Below are 18,851 nucleotides of genomic sequence, written 5' to 3' on the forward strand. Positions count from 1 at the left end.
GACAACACAAAACACAATTCCTACACTCTCCAGTAATGAAGGATAAAAACAGAAAATAAAATTATTCTGCTCAGACTATGCAGTTTTCACCTACAAACTTCTGCTGACAGAGTAATAAATGCTCTGGGAACAAGAATCAGAATTAGACTCTCAAATCTTACAAGCATTGCAAAACCATGTTTAAAATTGCATTTGAGACTAAAATTGCAACCTCATGCAGAAAAAGTCATAGTGAGGGCTCTTCAAGGAAGGAATGTTCCTTGAGTTCCTTTTCAGTCCTTTCCCCATTGTTCAGTGGCATTAAAGACTGCCAAAACTCCCTCCAAAACTGGTAAATATGGAAAATTTTAATAAAGAAAACCTGCATCTTTTAAAGCACCTTGGATCTGGCAGTCTTTTTGTCTGGAGAATCCAGATGAAACATCCTTCTGGAGAAAAATTCCATCTTCTCCTCTTGAAAAATGAAATCCCCTGGCCCAGTGTCACCAGAGGACTCTGCAGAGAGGCAGAACCATTGCTTTGCCAGGGCAATCTCATGTCTCCTGTCCACAAGATCACAAGATTTCCACAAGATTTCTTCCATCCTCTATGACTTCTCTGGGGGGTTGAGGTTTTCTTGTTCTTCTTTCTTGAAAATTTGATATCTTATCCAACCACAGCTACCCCTCCTCTATTCCAGACCTAGACTTTGCAGAATCTGAAGAAGAGCAACCTTTGGAAAGCAGATTTAAGAGGACATGCAGAGCTGATTAAGCGACAACTGTTAAGTCGGAGAACTTTAAGAACCTCAGCTTGAATTTCATATGAGTGTAAAGGATAGCATTAGCAACATAATTTTGAAAGAAGAAAATATCCAGAAGAAGTGCCAATCTGCCTGCAGATAACCGATTAAAATATGTTCACTCTGGCAGAGATAGTGCAAATTTATCAAAAGACTTCTGAATTGAAGCTAGATAACCACCAACCCTAAAGAAAATGATCTTTATTCTAAGATAGTAGAGCAGCAAGCAGCACATGCAAATCCATGCCGCTTTACATCTATCTTCTTTCCAATTCCTACTGAACCATCCCCAAACACCCAGTATCCAGCAAATCCAGAGTCTGGCTCCTTCAGCCCTCTCCCAGCTTTAGATCTTTGCTTATCTCTGTAGAATTATACAATACAATACAATACAATAAAGAGTATATCTTTAGATCGCTGTTTATCTCTAGAAAAAAATGGAAATTGTTTGGGGAATCATGGACCTACAAGTGACACTGTCAGAAGCTGTTACACTGCACTGCTCTCAATATTCTGGGTTACAGTTCTGGATGAAAACGAACTGTTTAAAATGTATCACATTAAAGGTTATTTGAGCTTTCTTGTTGGAGGAAATGGGGACAGATCATTTTACAGTTAATTTTATAGAGTCGTTTGCCTTGTAGTCCACAGAACTCCCAAATAACCAAGTTTACAAGGAGAAGCCTGTTACCCAATATAAATTAATTGTACCATCAACTTGGTCCTTATCGAGTGTTTTTATTGTGAGACCACTAAAGGATGGGTTTTATATAAAGATGTTGCAGATAGAGGAGACAGCTTGAGTCAGTGCCTGGTACATTTCCAGCCTGCCATTAACTCATCTGTGGTAAATAACATAGGAAGAGACGTGTAAAAAGCAAAACCGTGTGCTGAACCAAAAGCAAATATATAACTTGTGCCAGTGGTGTTACTGGGGCAAGAGCTGTTAATAGTAAGCAGTAAACTTAATTAAGGTTTGTCAGTAAAATAAAAGCTGGTTTGTTGGCTTTTTTCTTTTCAATTCTACTCTCAGTGCCTGGTTTACTCACTCCACCTCTTTCCCTTCCCATCCCCTGCCCTCTGCAATAAATGAGGCGCTTCCTTACAGGACACAACCACCAGAACAGCAAAAAATGGAGCCACACACTCACGGAATGGACACAGCCAACACTGCCCAGTGAACCTCACTGTGGCGTTTTCTGGCCTTTCTTTTGAGCTGTGATCACAAAAACCATTCAGGAAGGCTTTGTGAGATCAATTAACAGAAGGTAAAAAACCTGAACAGGCTCTAACCTTTCTAATTTCATGGTGTATAAAACAGAAGTAACACAGATGATTATCTCATAGGGAGACATTCAAGACCTACAAGAGGTTTAGTAATTCTGAAATATTTATAGAGGCAGACACAGTGAATGTTACGTCACTCAGATTAGGAAAATGCAGTTTTTCATGCTCATATGGAAACTGAATCTCTACACTGAGTTACATATTCCACTTTCCTTCCTGTTTACCATTTTTCTTTATTTTATTTCACCTTCCTTTACCCTACACAACAGGTGGGCATAATGTCAAAAACCATATAAAAAAATAAATGGAGTAAACTTAGCAACATTTGACATGTTGGGATATTATATAAAGGCATTTTTATGGAAGAAAACACCTTCATCTTGACTTTTATCTTTTCACCTCAGAACTGGGTGATTTTTCTGGTATAAACATTCATGCTTTTTACCGAGATTTGTGCTTAAAGTAAAAGCATATTTGCTAAAAAAAAAGCAAATTAAAAGCATACAAAAGTAAAGTGAAAAGAAAATCAAAGTCAAAACCAAATCTAATCTTCTTAAAGTGAGGCATAGCTTGTTCAGTGGATACAGCTACAGAATATTTTTTTCACTGGTGAAATTAAAAAGGAGTATTCAAAACCATAAGATTGATTATCTTAATGAAATATAAGAATTAAAAGAAATAAATAGGTGCAAAGAAATGTTCCCTTTTAAATTAAAAAAAATATATATTTCATAACTTCACAAAGCTGCTATTCAAAACAGAATGGAAAATATCTGGTTCCCATTTTTCCCTGTTTTAAGTTAAAAATATTCCTCAAATTTGATAAAAACTGTGAAAAGTTTCAGGGAGACAAAACTGCAGATTTGAGATCCTGGCTATTGTGTACACAGGCCATGACTGAGCAGAGCTTCCAATACAATAAAACAAGTAAATAAATGAGCAAACCAAGCATGAATCAAGAGAAAGTAGAGGGAATTTGAACTTTGAAATCCCATCCCTTCATTTCACTCCTCTGTAGCTCAACACGATCATTATAAGAATTAGGTATCCACATGATTTAAAAGTCTGAGGAACCAACCAACCAAATGTCTACCGTTCCTAAATAAATATATGCCAGACATCAAAACCAATTTGATGACAAACGCTGATTTGTCTTTGAAAGTTGCCTTGAAGCTGAAGACACCCAGCTGAAAGACACTCACTTATCCTGGGTGACATTGTTTGGTGGTGAGTGAGCATTTCACAGTTCCAACGGGTTCACTTGAGGAGGATTCACCTTTTGGAGTCCCCGATTTCCTCCCACTGACTCTAGAGGGAAGTAGAGCACCGAGCTGTGATCCACATCTCGTGCATCACATAAATCCTCCCACTCTACAGCTCTGTCTGTTTTACTGCCTCTTTGGGAAGGTTGTTGCAGAGGTCTGTTGATGCACGACACAGCATCTACCACATTTTAAATTCTGGCTTTCCTTTTTTTTTCTTTTTTTTTTTTTGATATTGATTATACTTGGAAATTGGACACTGTACTATAAACAATATTTTTAAGGCTTGAGTTTGACAGCAAAGCTCCAAATCTATTCCCCAGAAGCTGTATTTCACTTTGGAGTGAACAACATTTCAAAAGAATACAATCACCCCCAAACTTCTCCTAGCAGACTTTATGTCTCAATATTGTCTCTATTATAACGATAATCTGTGCCAATATGACCATTTGGGTTTCAAAAGCCATTTTAAAAAACATTAGCATCTTGTAAAATATCACATTTAAAGTATTCCATCTTCCTCCAGTAATTACAGGGAATTATTAATTCCCTGTATATCTTTACAAAATTCCACACGCTCTATTATAATAAATGTTATAAAGATAACACTGGGTTCCGCATTATTCAGCATTTAACAATTAATTTACATAATATAAATATTAATGCAGCCTTGAGCACTGTGGGACTGAGGAATTCTGAACATTTTGCATTTCATTACCTCTAATATTGCAGGGAGTTTCTTCCTGCAGGACACTTGGGAGATCCTTGGGAGGGTTCATATTGTGTGTTAAAGCAACAAAATAGAACATGAACTTTCCAAAACTCAGGATGTTCTTCCAGAACTGCCTGAGAATCTCTTAATCATCTCTTTTCTATAGATTTTTATTTTCACTGCTGAAGGATTCAGGACTACTCTTCATTGGAACCCTCCCAAATGTGTTTTGGTTGATAAATCCCAAGGGTTTATGATTATCTTCACAGGGTAACATAACTGATAGCAAGAAACACTGATTTCATTTTTTCCCCCCCCTCTATGCTGAGCACTGTTTTTTTAAGACACAAATAGGAAAGGTAATAATACATATTCTACGTAAAAATCTACATATATACATATATAATCTACACACAAAGGAGTCAATAATTTCTCTGCAACAAATCTACTCCAACCTCCAGTGAGGCCAAGTTTCTCTCTCTGCTTTCTATCAGACCTACACACGCCCGATGCACTTTTTGTCAACCATCTCTGTCAACATCCCAAACGATAAATGGATTTGTTTCATCTACAAGAGGTAATTCTCATGTTTTTAGTCATTTTAAAACTTGACACAGATAATGCAGAGTTATTTGTCCAGCTCGGAAAGGAACCTTCAGAATTGGCAATACAAGCCAGTTTACTTGACTATAATAAACATTAAATCTCAACCACAGGGCGGAAATTTATGAATTAAGATGTGAATATACATCTATGCACTCCAAGTACGTGATGAGCACATTCAAACCTCATCATTCACCTTTTCAAGCCAACTGAAAACATCTCCATAGCAACTTGCAGTTGCCAACTGTGGCAGCCATTCCCAACCACACAAAAAAATTAATTGGCAAGCAAGGGTTTATGTTCTTGACAATTAACTCAAAAAGTCAAAAGCAGGAGTAAAAACTGCTGTATCGTGTGTCAGTGTTCTCCAAAACTGGCCTGAGAATTCCAAGGGATTTGTTTAAAGGTAAACATATGAAGATATAAGTGCTCAGCAAACTTAAGGAAAAATTAGGAATCAGTATCTCAGAGCAGCTTTCATGGGACCCAACCCAACAGTGATTTGCAGCAAAAGACACTGAATATGTATTTACACAAGCAAGAATATATTTCAAAAAGTGCCATCTACCAACACACAGAAATGTACATTTCCTGGCAGCTTATGGGCCATAAAAGTTCTTACTGTGTCACAGATCACAAGGTCACAAATCACATCAAAGCTGAGACTACCAAAGCCACTTCAAATATCCAAGATGCTCGCCTGAAAATATTTCTTACACATTTAAAGAAAAAAAACAAAAAAAGGATCCCCAAATCAGTACCCTTCAAGAAATAAGTTAAAGAAAGATAAAGTTACAAAACGCATCTTCTGGAGTTTGCAATTTAACACACGAGAGCACACGCAGCATATGCGATGCAGGAGAGGTCAACAGTGCTGCAAGGCAAAATTATTTCAACTCCCGCCTTACCCACTCTGAGCCTGTGCCCTCGCAGCTCCCGAGCGCTCTGAGACCGTTCCTCAACACGAGCCGAGGCAGAAGCAGGGCAGGGTCGGGGAGGTGAGGAAACATGACTGTGCGGGAGGTGTGAGGCACCCCAGATCGGCCACAGCCGCGGGGAAGGGAAAGATTCCACACCGAGATCAGAGAGCAGCCGCGGAACCCAGCGTGGGGGCAACGGTGCAAACACAAACAGAGACACCACCAGCTCCTCCTCACCGCCAGCAGCCCCAAAATTCAGTGTTTCTCTCTCCACACCTCTGCTCAGTGGACGACACAGTGGAGTGTTGATTTTGTTTTGTTTTGTTTTGCTTTTTACTGCCCCAGGAAGAAAAGAAAACAAACCCGAGAAAAAAACAGAAAAAACAACACATTTTTCCCTCTCTGTTTTCAGTGGGAAGAAAAGATTGCAGTTGCAATTTTTGACCAGGACTTTAATTTCTTGAGCGTATTCCCCTCTTTGCGCTGCAAAGCAAAGATGAAAGGTGTTCATTTTTTAGCTACTGGATAAAAGCAAATGCTGCTTAATGGTGGAAGTTGTACCAAGGCTGCAGGAGAATCTATAAATACATCTATGGATGAAGTCTAAATGGATTCACAGAGTAAATCCTGCCACTTGCAGGAAGTCATTTGGAATTAAACTGGCTGGTTCTGGTTTTCTCAGAAATCTGACCAAAATTAGAATTTTGGGAGAGTGAGGAAGCAAGCACCATCCTCAGTTGGTACATCCCCCTCAGCTGCCAGTTGTCCTGGGCCTGGATGATAAAGAACAAAAGACAAAAGCTGACAATTAATTTGCACACCTTTAAAACAAAAGTGAGGAGAAATGAGGATTCCCCAGCCCTAAAAGCTTTGTGTCCCTCCTCTCCATGCACTGCCAGGAAGGAAGAAACAGCCTCAGCTGCCAACTGACACATCCCACTAGGAAAACTGTCAAGGAGAGGAGGATTTAAGGACTTCCCATAGGCAATCCCAACAGCCACGTCTGCTGCCAAAGCTCTCTGAGCCAGACACATCTCACTGTCTCTTGATCTCTGAAGTCCCCTCAGATCAGTCTGGGGGAAAAGTGTGCTTTAGTGCAACAGAATAAACCGAACAAGTATCTGTGAGAAAAACTACAAAAAGTTTCACTGGAGCACAAGTCCTCAGTGCTTAGCATCAGGCCATTAAAATTCCTGGCAGCAGCGCACAGTCCTGGCTTGCCAATGGCCCACTTTTCATGCAGCCTATTTTTGTTTAGGAAAAAAAAAAAAACAAACCCAAAACAAACCTTCATAACATCTGAATATTAAACCTTTCTTCAAGCTATAATGATCAGGGAGATTAGCTCTGATCAGCAGTTTTAGGCTGTATGTAAATTCGGTGTCCCTAGGCAGAGGAGCAAACCATGAAATACCCTTCTTTTCTCCCTTCGGGTGGCAGGAGTAAGGAGGCTGCTCCACAGATCCTCATTAGTATTGGTCCACACCACCCATTTAGCATTCAACAGGTTGTAATTCCTGGGCCTATGAGAGACTAGCCTGCAGCTAAAGTATACCAGATTGGCAAGAGAAAATCCACAATAAAAAAAGAAACCTTTGCTTCTTTCGGTTTCTCTTAATTAACAGTTTTTTCTTTGTTTTTTTCTTTTTTTCCCTAATGTTTTCACTCTTTTGCCTGCTGTAGCCCAAGCAAATTTAGAAGTATTTAAGCAGCATCACCACTACCCACACTCACAGCTCATGAAAAGGCTAAAATCCACAAACTAAGGAAGATTTTTTTTCCTCTACTCCAGCACACAGTGTTTAAACCCCTCAGGGCACACCAAAGTAATAGAAAGATGTACCAGCACTGAGTAAATATCACAACACTTTTTATGGAACAATATATTTAATATAGAGCCATGGTGGGCATGAACAAACTCCCTGCTACAGCCTGGGAGGGAGAGCGTCTCTCCCTGGATGAGGTCTGAGAAAACAATCTCTGCCTTTATCAGGAAATTTGATTTAGTTTCATTTAGGAGAGAGACGTCTCCATTCAGCAGCAAAACACTCTGAACAAAGGTTCTTTGAGAAATGGTTTCCAAATTGTGGCGCCTGGCAGGAGGTGGCACAATCAGCAGCTGGGGATGTGCCTGTGCTGGGGCTGCTCCGAGCACTGCACGGACTCCTCTGCTCACTCTGCATTGAAGAGAATGTTAATGTTGCTGTAACTGCTGCTTTAATCTACAGACTGATCCAGGAAAACACTCGCAATTCCGCTGTCCTTCCCCTACACTTTCCAGTTGGAGTAGCTGCTTGCAAAGGAACCGACAGACAAGTTGTAATCTGCAAAGCAAGGAGAGGGGAGAAACAGAAGGCTTGCCTGCCTGCTTGCTTCCAAAAGCATTCCTCAGCCTGAAGAATAAAAAAAAAAAATTAAAAAAAGAGAAAAGAAAAATGAGTTAAAACTTTATTCAATAGCAATGAAGCCTGAAGCTGATAATTTCAGCTTTCTGGGATACAGCTGTAGCAATGAGAAAATAAGAGCCCAAAGGATGGATAAACTATATTATCTTAACTAGCAAAGGCAAGCCTTCAAAAAATGAAATTGGAAAAGAAAAGCTATATTATTAACTTCTTTTTTTTCCCTGGCTAAGAAAATACGATCAAATTTTCAATTCTTTACTTCTCTCCTAGTAAGCCTGCAGCACACACCAAGCCTGCTGAAAGTGTAACCTCCCCAGTGAAACTGCCAAATAAGCAAGATTACAACAGGCCCAAGAGGCACGTCGATCTTTCTGGTCTTATAATTATTTTGAGTACTGTAGGTTTTTCTAACAGAAGCTATGATAGAGTTCAGCTTAAAATCAAGAAGGCAAAACTGTTTAAATTAATAAAAAAAACCCAAGAAGTTTGCAAAACAATGCTCGCCGTTGTGCCCGAACAGTAACGTCTGCAATTTCATGATCCATTACCCTGTCTGTTAAAACATGCTGATGTTTCTGCTCTGCTTCTGTTTGCCAGGCTGTTCTCTGCCACAGCTGGGAACCCAGCTCCTGTGTCAAATTTTGCCCAATCACATTTGGGGGGTGCTCATCCCATCTGCACTAAACGTTGACATCACCGGAGCGGTACTGCCCATGGAACGCTGAGTAAATGTATTGCTCACTTTGCTTGCCAAACCTGCATCTGTTCTGGTAACCTTGTGCAGGTAGCAGTGTAAAATCCATCTTCTCACAGCCACTCTAGAGACATTTCAGTATTTCGGGTCCCTCCATTAGCAGAATTACACTGTTTTAGTGTTATTTCTAATTTTTCTGTTTATATGAATGTTCATTCTGGCCACCATTTACTGCAAACCCTCAGAGCGGTTTTAGGGTGTGAGCTTTCTCTCCAACACGATTTCTCTGAGCAGTCCTTCAACTTGTTCATACCTTTACAGAATTTGTCAGACCAAAACCTTAAGCCACTTTTACATAGCTGCTGCTGGCGCTGGGATCACTGTGTCTCAGTGGAATGCAAATCCCAGATCCCAAGCACCCAAATAACATTTTTCTTCCTTAAGACAACGAACTGCTGTTGGTGGAAGAACTCAAAGTAAGTTCAATTAAATACATCAGTAGGGTGCTCACTCCTTTTACATTCATCCTGGCTTCATCCTTGTAAAAAGGAGGGATAGGGATTTTTATAAGGCAGCTGGTGACAGGACAGGGGCACGGTTTTAAACTGAAGAAGGGAAGGTTTAGATGGCATATTGAGGAGAAATTCTTCCTTGTGAGGATGGGCAAGCCCTGGCACAGGTGCCCAGAAAAGCTGTGGCTGCCCCTGGATCCCTGGAAGTGCCCAAGGCCAGGTTGAATGGGGCTTGGAGCAACCTGGGACAGTGGAATTTGTCCTTGCCCATGGCAGGGGTGGGGTGGGATGAGCTTTAAGGTCCCTTTCAACTCAAACCATTCCATGATTCTGTGACTCCAGGGCTCACTGCAGCCCAACCCTGCAAAGGTTAAAATTCCTCTGACTGTGGCACTTCCACAGCCTGTTGGAGGAAAAATCTATTCTTGCATAGAGGAGGAAACTCTATAGTGTTTAATAGTTTGATTTGCTATTATGTGCTACTGCATAAGTTTTATTTTAATATCATGCAACTGCTGTGATTGCACTTTTATAATTGGTGCTCTGCCCCAGAGGAGAACTTTTTGAAGAGTAAAAAATGCTACCCAGGTGCTGACTCAGAGAATTTACAGAGTGCTTTGGGTAGCAGTACTTAAGCATGAAGCTTTCCAGCAAAGGTGCTGCAGGTGCTGAAGAATTCAAACTGCCAGATCAATGACGTTAATTAACGGTTCATGCAACAAAATATAAAAGAAAATTAAGGTAACGAATTAAATCCTGAAAACAAAGTCCCATACAGATTCGAGCTGAGACGCTGACAACCTTCTGAAATTTTGTGTATTCTGAGGAATCCAGGCCTATATTGTGGTCACAAAGCGCTGGTGGTGTAGCAGGGATGGGTTTTGCTGTGCTGAACAGGGATGGTTGCCAATTTCATCTCCAAAGACCCAGGTCTGTAGTACATGGGCTTTTAGCAACAGTGAGCCTGCATGAATTTCACTGCCATTCCTCCTGATTTCACAATATGCCAATCCCAGCTGACACAAGGGATTGGCATTTAAGAGCAAACCACAAAGATCTTTCACAGACTCTCTCTGTAACTTCGGTGTTTACACGCCTTACAAACTTCTCAGATACGCCGCAGCAGCACAGGGCTGATGGCAAAGAAATGACAGATAAAAAACATTTAAATAACACCTCTTTAAAAATTTAAAGCTCCTTTAAAGAAAGGTACTGTATTTATAACCTCTAATGGTAAAAGAGAGTGACTGTTCAAGAGATTCCTTTTTAATCAAACATCATGAAATTCAGATTGTAAAAACATACTGAGACTGGCAATATTTTCAAAGTCCAAGGGTTGTCACTGTAGATGAGAGATTTCTGTTTGGAGCAACAAATAACACATCTTCATCTGAGAGAAATAAAAAGAGCTAGATGCAATAAATGCACAGAGCTGGGGGGTTTTGGTTGCCTTTTTTTTTTTTTTTTTTACACTTTGGTTTGAGTTTTTTTTTGCCCCCAGTCAATTGGGGAAATAAATCTTTCTTACCTCCCTCTGTGAGATCAACTAAACTCTGCCCTTTTAGAGCATAAAGCAGCAAGGCCAAGAAATACACTTTCCATGTGTGCTTAATAAAATTACACCCTCAGGTAGACTGGAAGAAAATTCATAATATATTAATTGAATGAGTAATCATATGACTCCATGAATAAGACCTGCAGTGTCTTGGCAATTATTTCATTAATTAAAGTAACTTTGTCTTGAGGTGTGTCTCTCAATTTCAAAACCATGTTAAAAATAAATTTCCCTGTCAAGTTTCCTGACAGTGCTTTTGATGATTAAAATGAAATTACATTAAAAGTAGACTGTGCTCTTTACCTTTATAATGGGAATCATATTTTGTTTTTCTCTCAGAGATTCCACTGAGGAAATGGAAACATTTTCATCCAATAATGTGCATCTTCTTTCTTGGAGGTGTTATATGTGCTGCCATAAAGCTTGCATGGCAAATATTGCTATTTTACATATAATCACATTTTTTTACAATATTCCTGTCTCTTAAAACAATTATTAAATTCTTCTAGTACTCTTAAAACCAAGTTTTACCCACACTTATTTTAGAATAGACCATTCTGTATAAGCACACTGTTTAAACACAGATTTGAAGCTGGGACAGAGCTGTCCGAGAAAACATCCACCATTGTCACCAACATAATTCTTAGCACATAGTCATTTCCATTTTCAAACTACAAGTGGTTTTTAAGTATAATAAGTAAGGATTGAAGAAAAATCCGTTTAAAATTCTAGGTTATTTTCTCCTTTTACTTGGAATCAATATATTTTTTTTTTTTCCTTCCTAACTTTGACTTGTACAATTGAAACATGGAACTGAAGTCATGTATTCTCCATCGAAAGGATATTCAAAATATTTTACTGCTCTGTGCTTAAATCAGAGCAATGATGAGCTACATTTGTCTTTTCAAAAATCTCTGCTTTGAGTACGTATCTGTTAATATTTTCTTCAAACCACACTTAAAAGACATTTCCGCTGGAGTTTCCAACGTGTACCAGCAGGAGATGGATTGAGAGCAAGAACTGTGAGCTCTCACCTTCAACCTGTCTATCACATTGCCTAAGTGTGACTCTAGCTCAGCGCCAGCTGACAGCACCTTTCCCCCTTTCCCTCCACGAGAAAGCCAATAATAAACTTTTCAACGTTTCCAGAAAGTTCTTCAGGTACAAATGTGTCATCTTATAAAAGCTTCTGCTGCTTACTTTTGAGCACATTAGTGGTGCTCGCCAGGAGGGCTCCACCTCTAAAAATAAATGTAATTTCTCACCTCTTTTTGGTGGGCAGCCATGGAAAACTGCTATAGAGAAATAGTGCAACTGTGTGTGGAAATCAATAGTGGTGTGCAAAGGAGGCGTTTTCTGTATTTAACAGATGTGATCTGAATGAAGAAGTCAAAGAGTGCCTTTTTCTAGAAGTTGTGTTCAGTATCTGAAAGGCAAGTGAACTATTTTGAATATTTCCATAAAATACCATAAACTCCTCATACTGCCAAAATAGATTACTGTGGGGTCATTCTCACTGGGGTTTCCTTTCCTATTGCAATTGCTTTCCAAGGGGAGTGTGCAACTCTTTTTTGACTTCATGGGATTACAGACTGCAATTTAAACCCCAAGCTCTATATTTAATGGCAGGGAAAGGAGAAGAGCTGTGAGGGCATGAAATAAAGGGAGAAATGAGAAAAAAAGATAAAGAAAAATGTGAACCTACAGTTAAAAAATCACAATTTTTTCTCTCCTTTTTTTTTGTTGTTGCTTTTTTTTTTAAGGCATTATCTATCTGATAATACCTTTCAAATAAAATTGGGAAAACTAATCAGGTTAACCTGCAAGGGGATAAATAATCCTGCCATGGTGCAGTGGTGAGTTTCCCATTCAGCTGCGTCTCCCTTCAGCAATAGAAGTAGGATGGATCTGTCTGTTGGCAATGCACAGCGAGGCAAATCCTGCCTGCACTGACAATTTATTTATCGTCTTTTTAGCTTTGGCACTTGGGGCAGCGGCCAGAGCACTGCCCTGCTGTCGGAGGGGATGATGTCCCTGTCACCACCCCTGGTTTGAAGAGGGATGGGGCTTCAACTGCAGCGTCCCTGCCACCAGCCTCAAACCACAGCATCAATTTATGGCACATGGTTGCAGGTTCTGGGGATTTATCACCCCCTTCATGCACTTTTAAAGGGTCTGGATGAAATAAGGGGGTGTGGATGCTGCCAGGCTCCTGACTCCTGCAGAGCCTGCAGGGCTGCACGCAGGGGATGGCCAGGTAATATCCACAAAGGGTGATTTAGAAGTGTATAAACACAGACTGAGGGTTTATACCACTAATAAAGCCTGCCCAGGAGGCTGCAGCATGCTCCCTCTCTGCAGGCCAACATGAGGGTTTTTTTTGGATAATGCTTTCCTGGGTCTGCAGGATCTTTCAATTTATTGATTACATGGATAAGTATATCTCATGTGTCCAAAGTGCTTGGAGCTTTAAAATGCATCCCTCTCGTTCCTGAGAGAGCAGAAGGAGATGCAGAAAGCGCGTACAAAAGCCCAGGTGCAAAAGCCACTGGTAAGTAAATTAGTGCACAAATTTCCTTTTGCAAACTACTGCATCCCAAATTGCACAAATTCATTTGAGTCCTTGTGTTCCAGTACCCAGCAAGGACTCCAGCATTTTTTTTAAAAAATCATTTGTTCTTTAATTAAGAAACATACTCATTTTTATTTCATGAACCTGAGCTATAGTGCAAAAGGAGCCAAAACTCCAGCCACCACTGCTCTGCGCAGACAAGTGTGAACACTTCAGCACATGAATTGTCCAAGGCACACGGACCATGATGTTTTTAAAAACAGCCTTTAACATCAGGCATTAATGCTGATCTGGCCATCAGGCTGAATTTTGGCATATCTTGTGTGTAGCTATGGAAAAGCAAAAGAAAGCTGTCTGTAGCAGGAAGGGCAGTGAGCACACAAATCACTTGTGCAGAAAGGCAGAGGGAATTTTCTGTCTGGGACTGGAGAAGGTGGCTCGTTTCCAGCCCTCCCAAGCCGGCCAGTAATTCTACCTGTGCACCTGAGCTGCTCTGGAGCCTGTGCTGGGTTTAACCTCTTTCTGCTGGAAATCAGGACTAATTGAGCCCTGGAGTGCCCTGCTCCCAGACACTCCCATCACAGACCCAGCCGGAGTGAACTGCTAATTGCTACACATGAGATTATTTTCATTTCCTCCATATGCACTGGTTTAACACACTTGCATACCTGGGAACCTGTTAATTACTTGGTGGTGCTTTAATGGGTTATTCCTCTCAATTTCCAACTGGCAGATTACCGAGGATATACAGCTTTGTCTGCCATAATACAACAAATTCTTAGTAAATACCTTTCTTTCCATCATGTACACATACACAGTAACTAAAATATAACAGAATCCCTAATAAAAGATCAGATATTTGTGTCTATAGGTGCTCATCTCTCTGCAACATATGCACATAATACATAATAAATATATCTATCTATACATACACACAATAACCATATTCATATACAGCTGTATTTTATTCCACACAGATCTGTGGAAAATTTCCTACTGGGACATACAAAGCAGCTGTGCATAATTAGCCTGGCTGCTGCTTGGCTTCTGCTTGGAAATTTAAATATTGACATTACAGATGTTTCTACCTAGCTCACATCCGTTACATTTACAGGCCAGATTACAAAGGATTTTGAGGCTGAGAGTGGCGTTCTGCTGAAATGAAGATGATTAATCCCAAGAAAGGATGGTTGAAAGTTTGCCATCAGCAAGTTTTCAAGTTTGCCCAGAACTCAACACATTTGGAAGAAAAGGAACTTAGAAACTGCTCGGCAAAATTATACCCAGAGCTGAGAATTCCATCTCCAGTAGGAAGGACTGGGGAAAAGCTGTGAAACAGACTGGGTTTAACAAATAAAGGAGTTTTGTGTATTCTTTAGCTTCCCTTGACTCAGAGGCTTCCTCATCCACAGTTTCATTCCAATTTATTATTTAGTTTTCCTCAAGAGCTCATAGCAGTAAGTTTCCTAATTAAATATGTAACATTTGACATTTCAAATCTCCTCTAAATCTAAGTATTGCTGCGAGTGATGGTGCTATGAATCAAAGAACTTCAGGTTCAAACATTTAATTTTGAGATAGCTTTGAGGTGAATTTTCTGAGATATTTCTGCTTTGCAGGTCAGATCTGTAGATACTTCTAAGTTTATGCTGCAAAGCCCCAACTCAACAAAATAGCAACAAATAAATAAACATTTATGCACAACACTGCAACTCCTGTGACAAAAAGACTCAAATGTCACCCTAACCCTGGTGCAGGCAGAATCAGAAGACTGGAAAACTCCAGATTCTACTTTTATTTAAATAAAAATATATTATATCCTTTATTATTCTTTTCTAATGGTTCTCTGTGACCTTTTTTTCTTTTTTTTTTTTTTTTTTTTAATAATTTTTCAGCAAAAAGACAACTTGTAAACACAACCTTTGATTTCCCTCTGTCCCCTGGGATTTATAGGTCAAAAGGAAGAAGAGGACTTTGAGACTTCCCCAAATTTGATGCAATTTAATTCATTTTACAGCTTTGGCAACCTTCTTTTGCCACAGGCCAGCAAGGATTGCAAGGCACAGAAAAAGAGTCTGGAAAACAGTACCAGAATATTTGAAATGTATCAAAGCTGGCAGCAGGTGTATAAAAGTCAATGATGCCAAATTTATTTTTGCCACTTTTCTAGGCCAGCCAGCCTTTTGTTTCCCTTTCATGGACTCTTTTGACTCCATCTATCATATACAATCCCATTTGTATTAATTTATGTATTAAACTTATTGTTAAGTATGAAATAAAATCCGACAAACCAACCATCCTGGCAGGTTGTTCTAAATAAACAGGCACCATTTCAGCAGGAGTTTTCACTTACCTGAACCACTGCACCATTTTCCAATGCAGAGCTACCAATGATACTCAGCCCCTTCCTCATGCTTTATCCATCTCTACAAATTACTGTTTTATGATACTGCAGAACCCTCCAGGCTGTTCTTCTTAATTCCTTCTGTTTCCTCTCTAAATGTCTCCAAGTGTCCCTTTATTTCCAGCAATTATTTATAGACATTTGTCAGTCCAGGCTCCTTGGCTGGAATGCAATGGATCCAGGCTATTGTGCAGCCCAGAAAACAAGTTACTTTCTATAAATGCAATTCTCAAGCAATTTTGCTAAACCACTGCAGTTAAGATTTTACCCCACTGGGTTTTGCAGCATATTGTTGTAAGTCACATCATGTCAGATGTGTTTAAAATAATTTCTGTTACGTGCCTCCAGCGAGAGAAATGAGGTGGCTGCCAAGTTCATTTAACCCTCCTCCACTTCCCAACCTCTAAAAGTGAGATATCCAAATGTTTCTGCCTGCCTGTGGAATCCAGGGATTGGAGTCACCCTCATTAATGTGAGGCTGCTGCAAGACGCAGAACCACAACCCTTGAGCTGGCAGCTGGAAAAATCAGAGATCTGCAGGAAATAAACTGGGTCATGACTCAGAAAACAAAAACATGAGAAATCAGCAGTACAGCGAACACAAAACCCATTACAGTCAGTCCACAAAACCCATTACAGTCAGTCCAAAAACTGCCATCGGTGTCACTGAATCAGGCTCAGCCATCTTTTTCCTGGTACATATATGCTGACTGCAACCTCATACCGAAATGGGAGCTCGTATAAATAAAAAAACAACAAATCAGACTTGTTCTTCTGTCTTCAAACAGTTTCTACTGGTCTTCCAGTTCATTGATTTATGATAAAGGGCCTCCAAGTTTGCAGTTCCTCCGGGAAAAGACCTAATAGAAATCTCAGCCCATCTGTGGTCACTTTAAGCACACATTTGAGTGTACTTGGTTAGGATTTAACTCTGGACTATTTTCAGAACCATGACAATTTTCCCTGAAAAGAGCTAATTTACTGTAACTAACTATATTATTAAATTTCCCTAGGAATGATATATCAAGAAATAAATCTGTAGCAATATCACCTAGCAGTCATATATTTTTATCATTAATTATAAGATCTGGCAAGCCCTAGCTTGAAATTCAGATGAATTCTCATTGTAATGCAGTTTATATTCTCAGTAATTATAGGCAGGTATTTGCCTCTCCAGAAATGTGATGGCACATAAATTGTAGGTGTCCAAATAACCAGTGGTGTTTGCTGTGAGTTTAAAAATCACACACACAAAAATGTGAATGGCCTTAGCGACATTAAAAAAACTATTTAAACACCGTGTAAACCATCCTCGCTGGGACTGTGCTCAAAAAGCTCTTTAATTATTCATAGACAGATTAAATAAATACAAAAACCGCACATTTTTCTATGTTTTCTTCGGTTTTGGTGGATTTATATCAATCACAAATAGAAAAGATCCTTAAAAGGGGCTTGGCAAAACTTTTTACTGTAATTTCTGTGTTGTTCTCTAATTAAGGAATTAACTTTCAAATCATTAAGGAAAGAAAGTCACTTTGTAAAACCACAAAAAGCTGGAAAATATGTCTTACAGCAACAGCAGGGAAGTCTAATATGAATATTCACTCGATTTTTAAAATTAAGATTTACATGTATAAGTTTTTTATGCTCTCTCCAAGATTTATTTATCAGTAATTTTCTGATATTCCTGAGGAATAGACAATGCCAAAGTTCAATTGCAGAGCCAATAAATAAGTGAAAAGTTTCTAAATAATTCCATTGGTTTTGTGACTGATAAAATTTTGGCCTAAGAGGTAAACACACAGGAACCCTGTATTGGATAATTTAAACTAGATATAATTATATCATCTGAATGGTTTAAAAAGGCCCCAAACCCTTCAGATGGGTTTCACTCCATATTTGCATCTTTCTCTACATAATTGTTCATCTCTCATGGAATTCTTGGTATCATGAACATTTACACTTTGGTCCAGAAAACATCAAGTCCAATATACCTACTTGAACATGGTTTTTTTATTATTATTTTTAGCGGAATTTCAGTGAGTGGGTTGGATTCAGAGCTTGAACAAAGCTGCAGATAAGAAGTAAGGTTTGCTTCCAACGCAAAGCCCTCCTTTTACAGCTTCGAAAATGAAATAGATTTGGATGGATTTAATGGATTCCAAAGGGAAGAGCTCAAGAATGTCACATGCAAGCACATCAGGATTTCTATCAAAGTGTGCAGTGTAAACTTTGATTTGGAGCAGCACGACAACTAGTGGGCCCCTTCCAGCTTGGAAAATTCTCTGATAGCCTCTGTGATAAAATAGCAGAACCTGATGAATAGTTTGAGTATTCCATAAGTTGTGAAGAACTACGGGAAACAGCGGTAAACACCAGGAAATCCTGGCTGAGTGGGTGCCATGTGCATAGAGAGCTGTGGCTGATTCCAGCCAGCCCTGATTCCACAGGTTCAATTCTGCACAAAATAATTGTGCAAGCATTGGTGCTCTTGACACCAGGCAAGCGAGGTTATGAAGTTTAATGTGATGAATACCTGGAGGGAAGGGAGGGAGGGTAAGGGAAGGAAAGTTGAGAAGAAATTATTCAAACTTTGGCTAACGGGAAAGACAACCAAAATTCTAAATGATGCCTGCGTCAGTACAAAGCTGCAATAAGAGAAAATGGATGAAATTGTTACAAAAGAATTCACTGGAAGCTGGGCTGAGAAAAATCTCTACTGAATCAGGAGTATAAACTTCAATATAAGGAGTGGGGAAAAAAGGAAAAGCAAGGAGAGTTTATGGACAATAAAAATAGAGAATTGCCACTTAAAAAATATACTAGAGACCTACAACAGAATAGTGTGTTCCTCTGGCAGTCATACTCTCAAATATGAAACATTTCTTGTTTGGCTGAAAAGATCATCAATATCTTTATTACATGCTTGTCACAAGTGAGGTAAATAAACATTAACTTAAAATTTTAATCTGTTAAAGGAGCAGCTTTTCTTGCATTTCATACCCATGGGTTTTTAGATATGAAGAACTCTATGTGAAAATGCAAAATCCAACAGAAAGCACACATAACATAAGGGAAGAGTTTAACTTGGATGGCTGTACCCACATTAAAACTTGGAAAAATATCTTACTCCTGTAGAATTTC

General features: G+C 39.3%; 1 protein-coding gene across 5 annotated transcripts in view; it reads right to left on the bottom strand.

The window, feature by feature from the left end:
* CDH13 (cadherin 13) overlaps positions 1–18,851 on the bottom strand; it is a 451,300-nt gene that overhangs the window by 167,678 nt on the left and 264,771 nt on the right. The window lies entirely within an intron of this gene.

Source organism: Hirundo rustica, chromosome 11, assembly GCF_015227805.2.
Source record: "Hirundo rustica isolate bHirRus1 chromosome 11, bHirRus1.pri.v3, whole genome shotgun sequence".
NCBI lineage: Eukaryota > Metazoa > Chordata > Aves > Passeriformes > Hirundinidae > Hirundo > Hirundo rustica.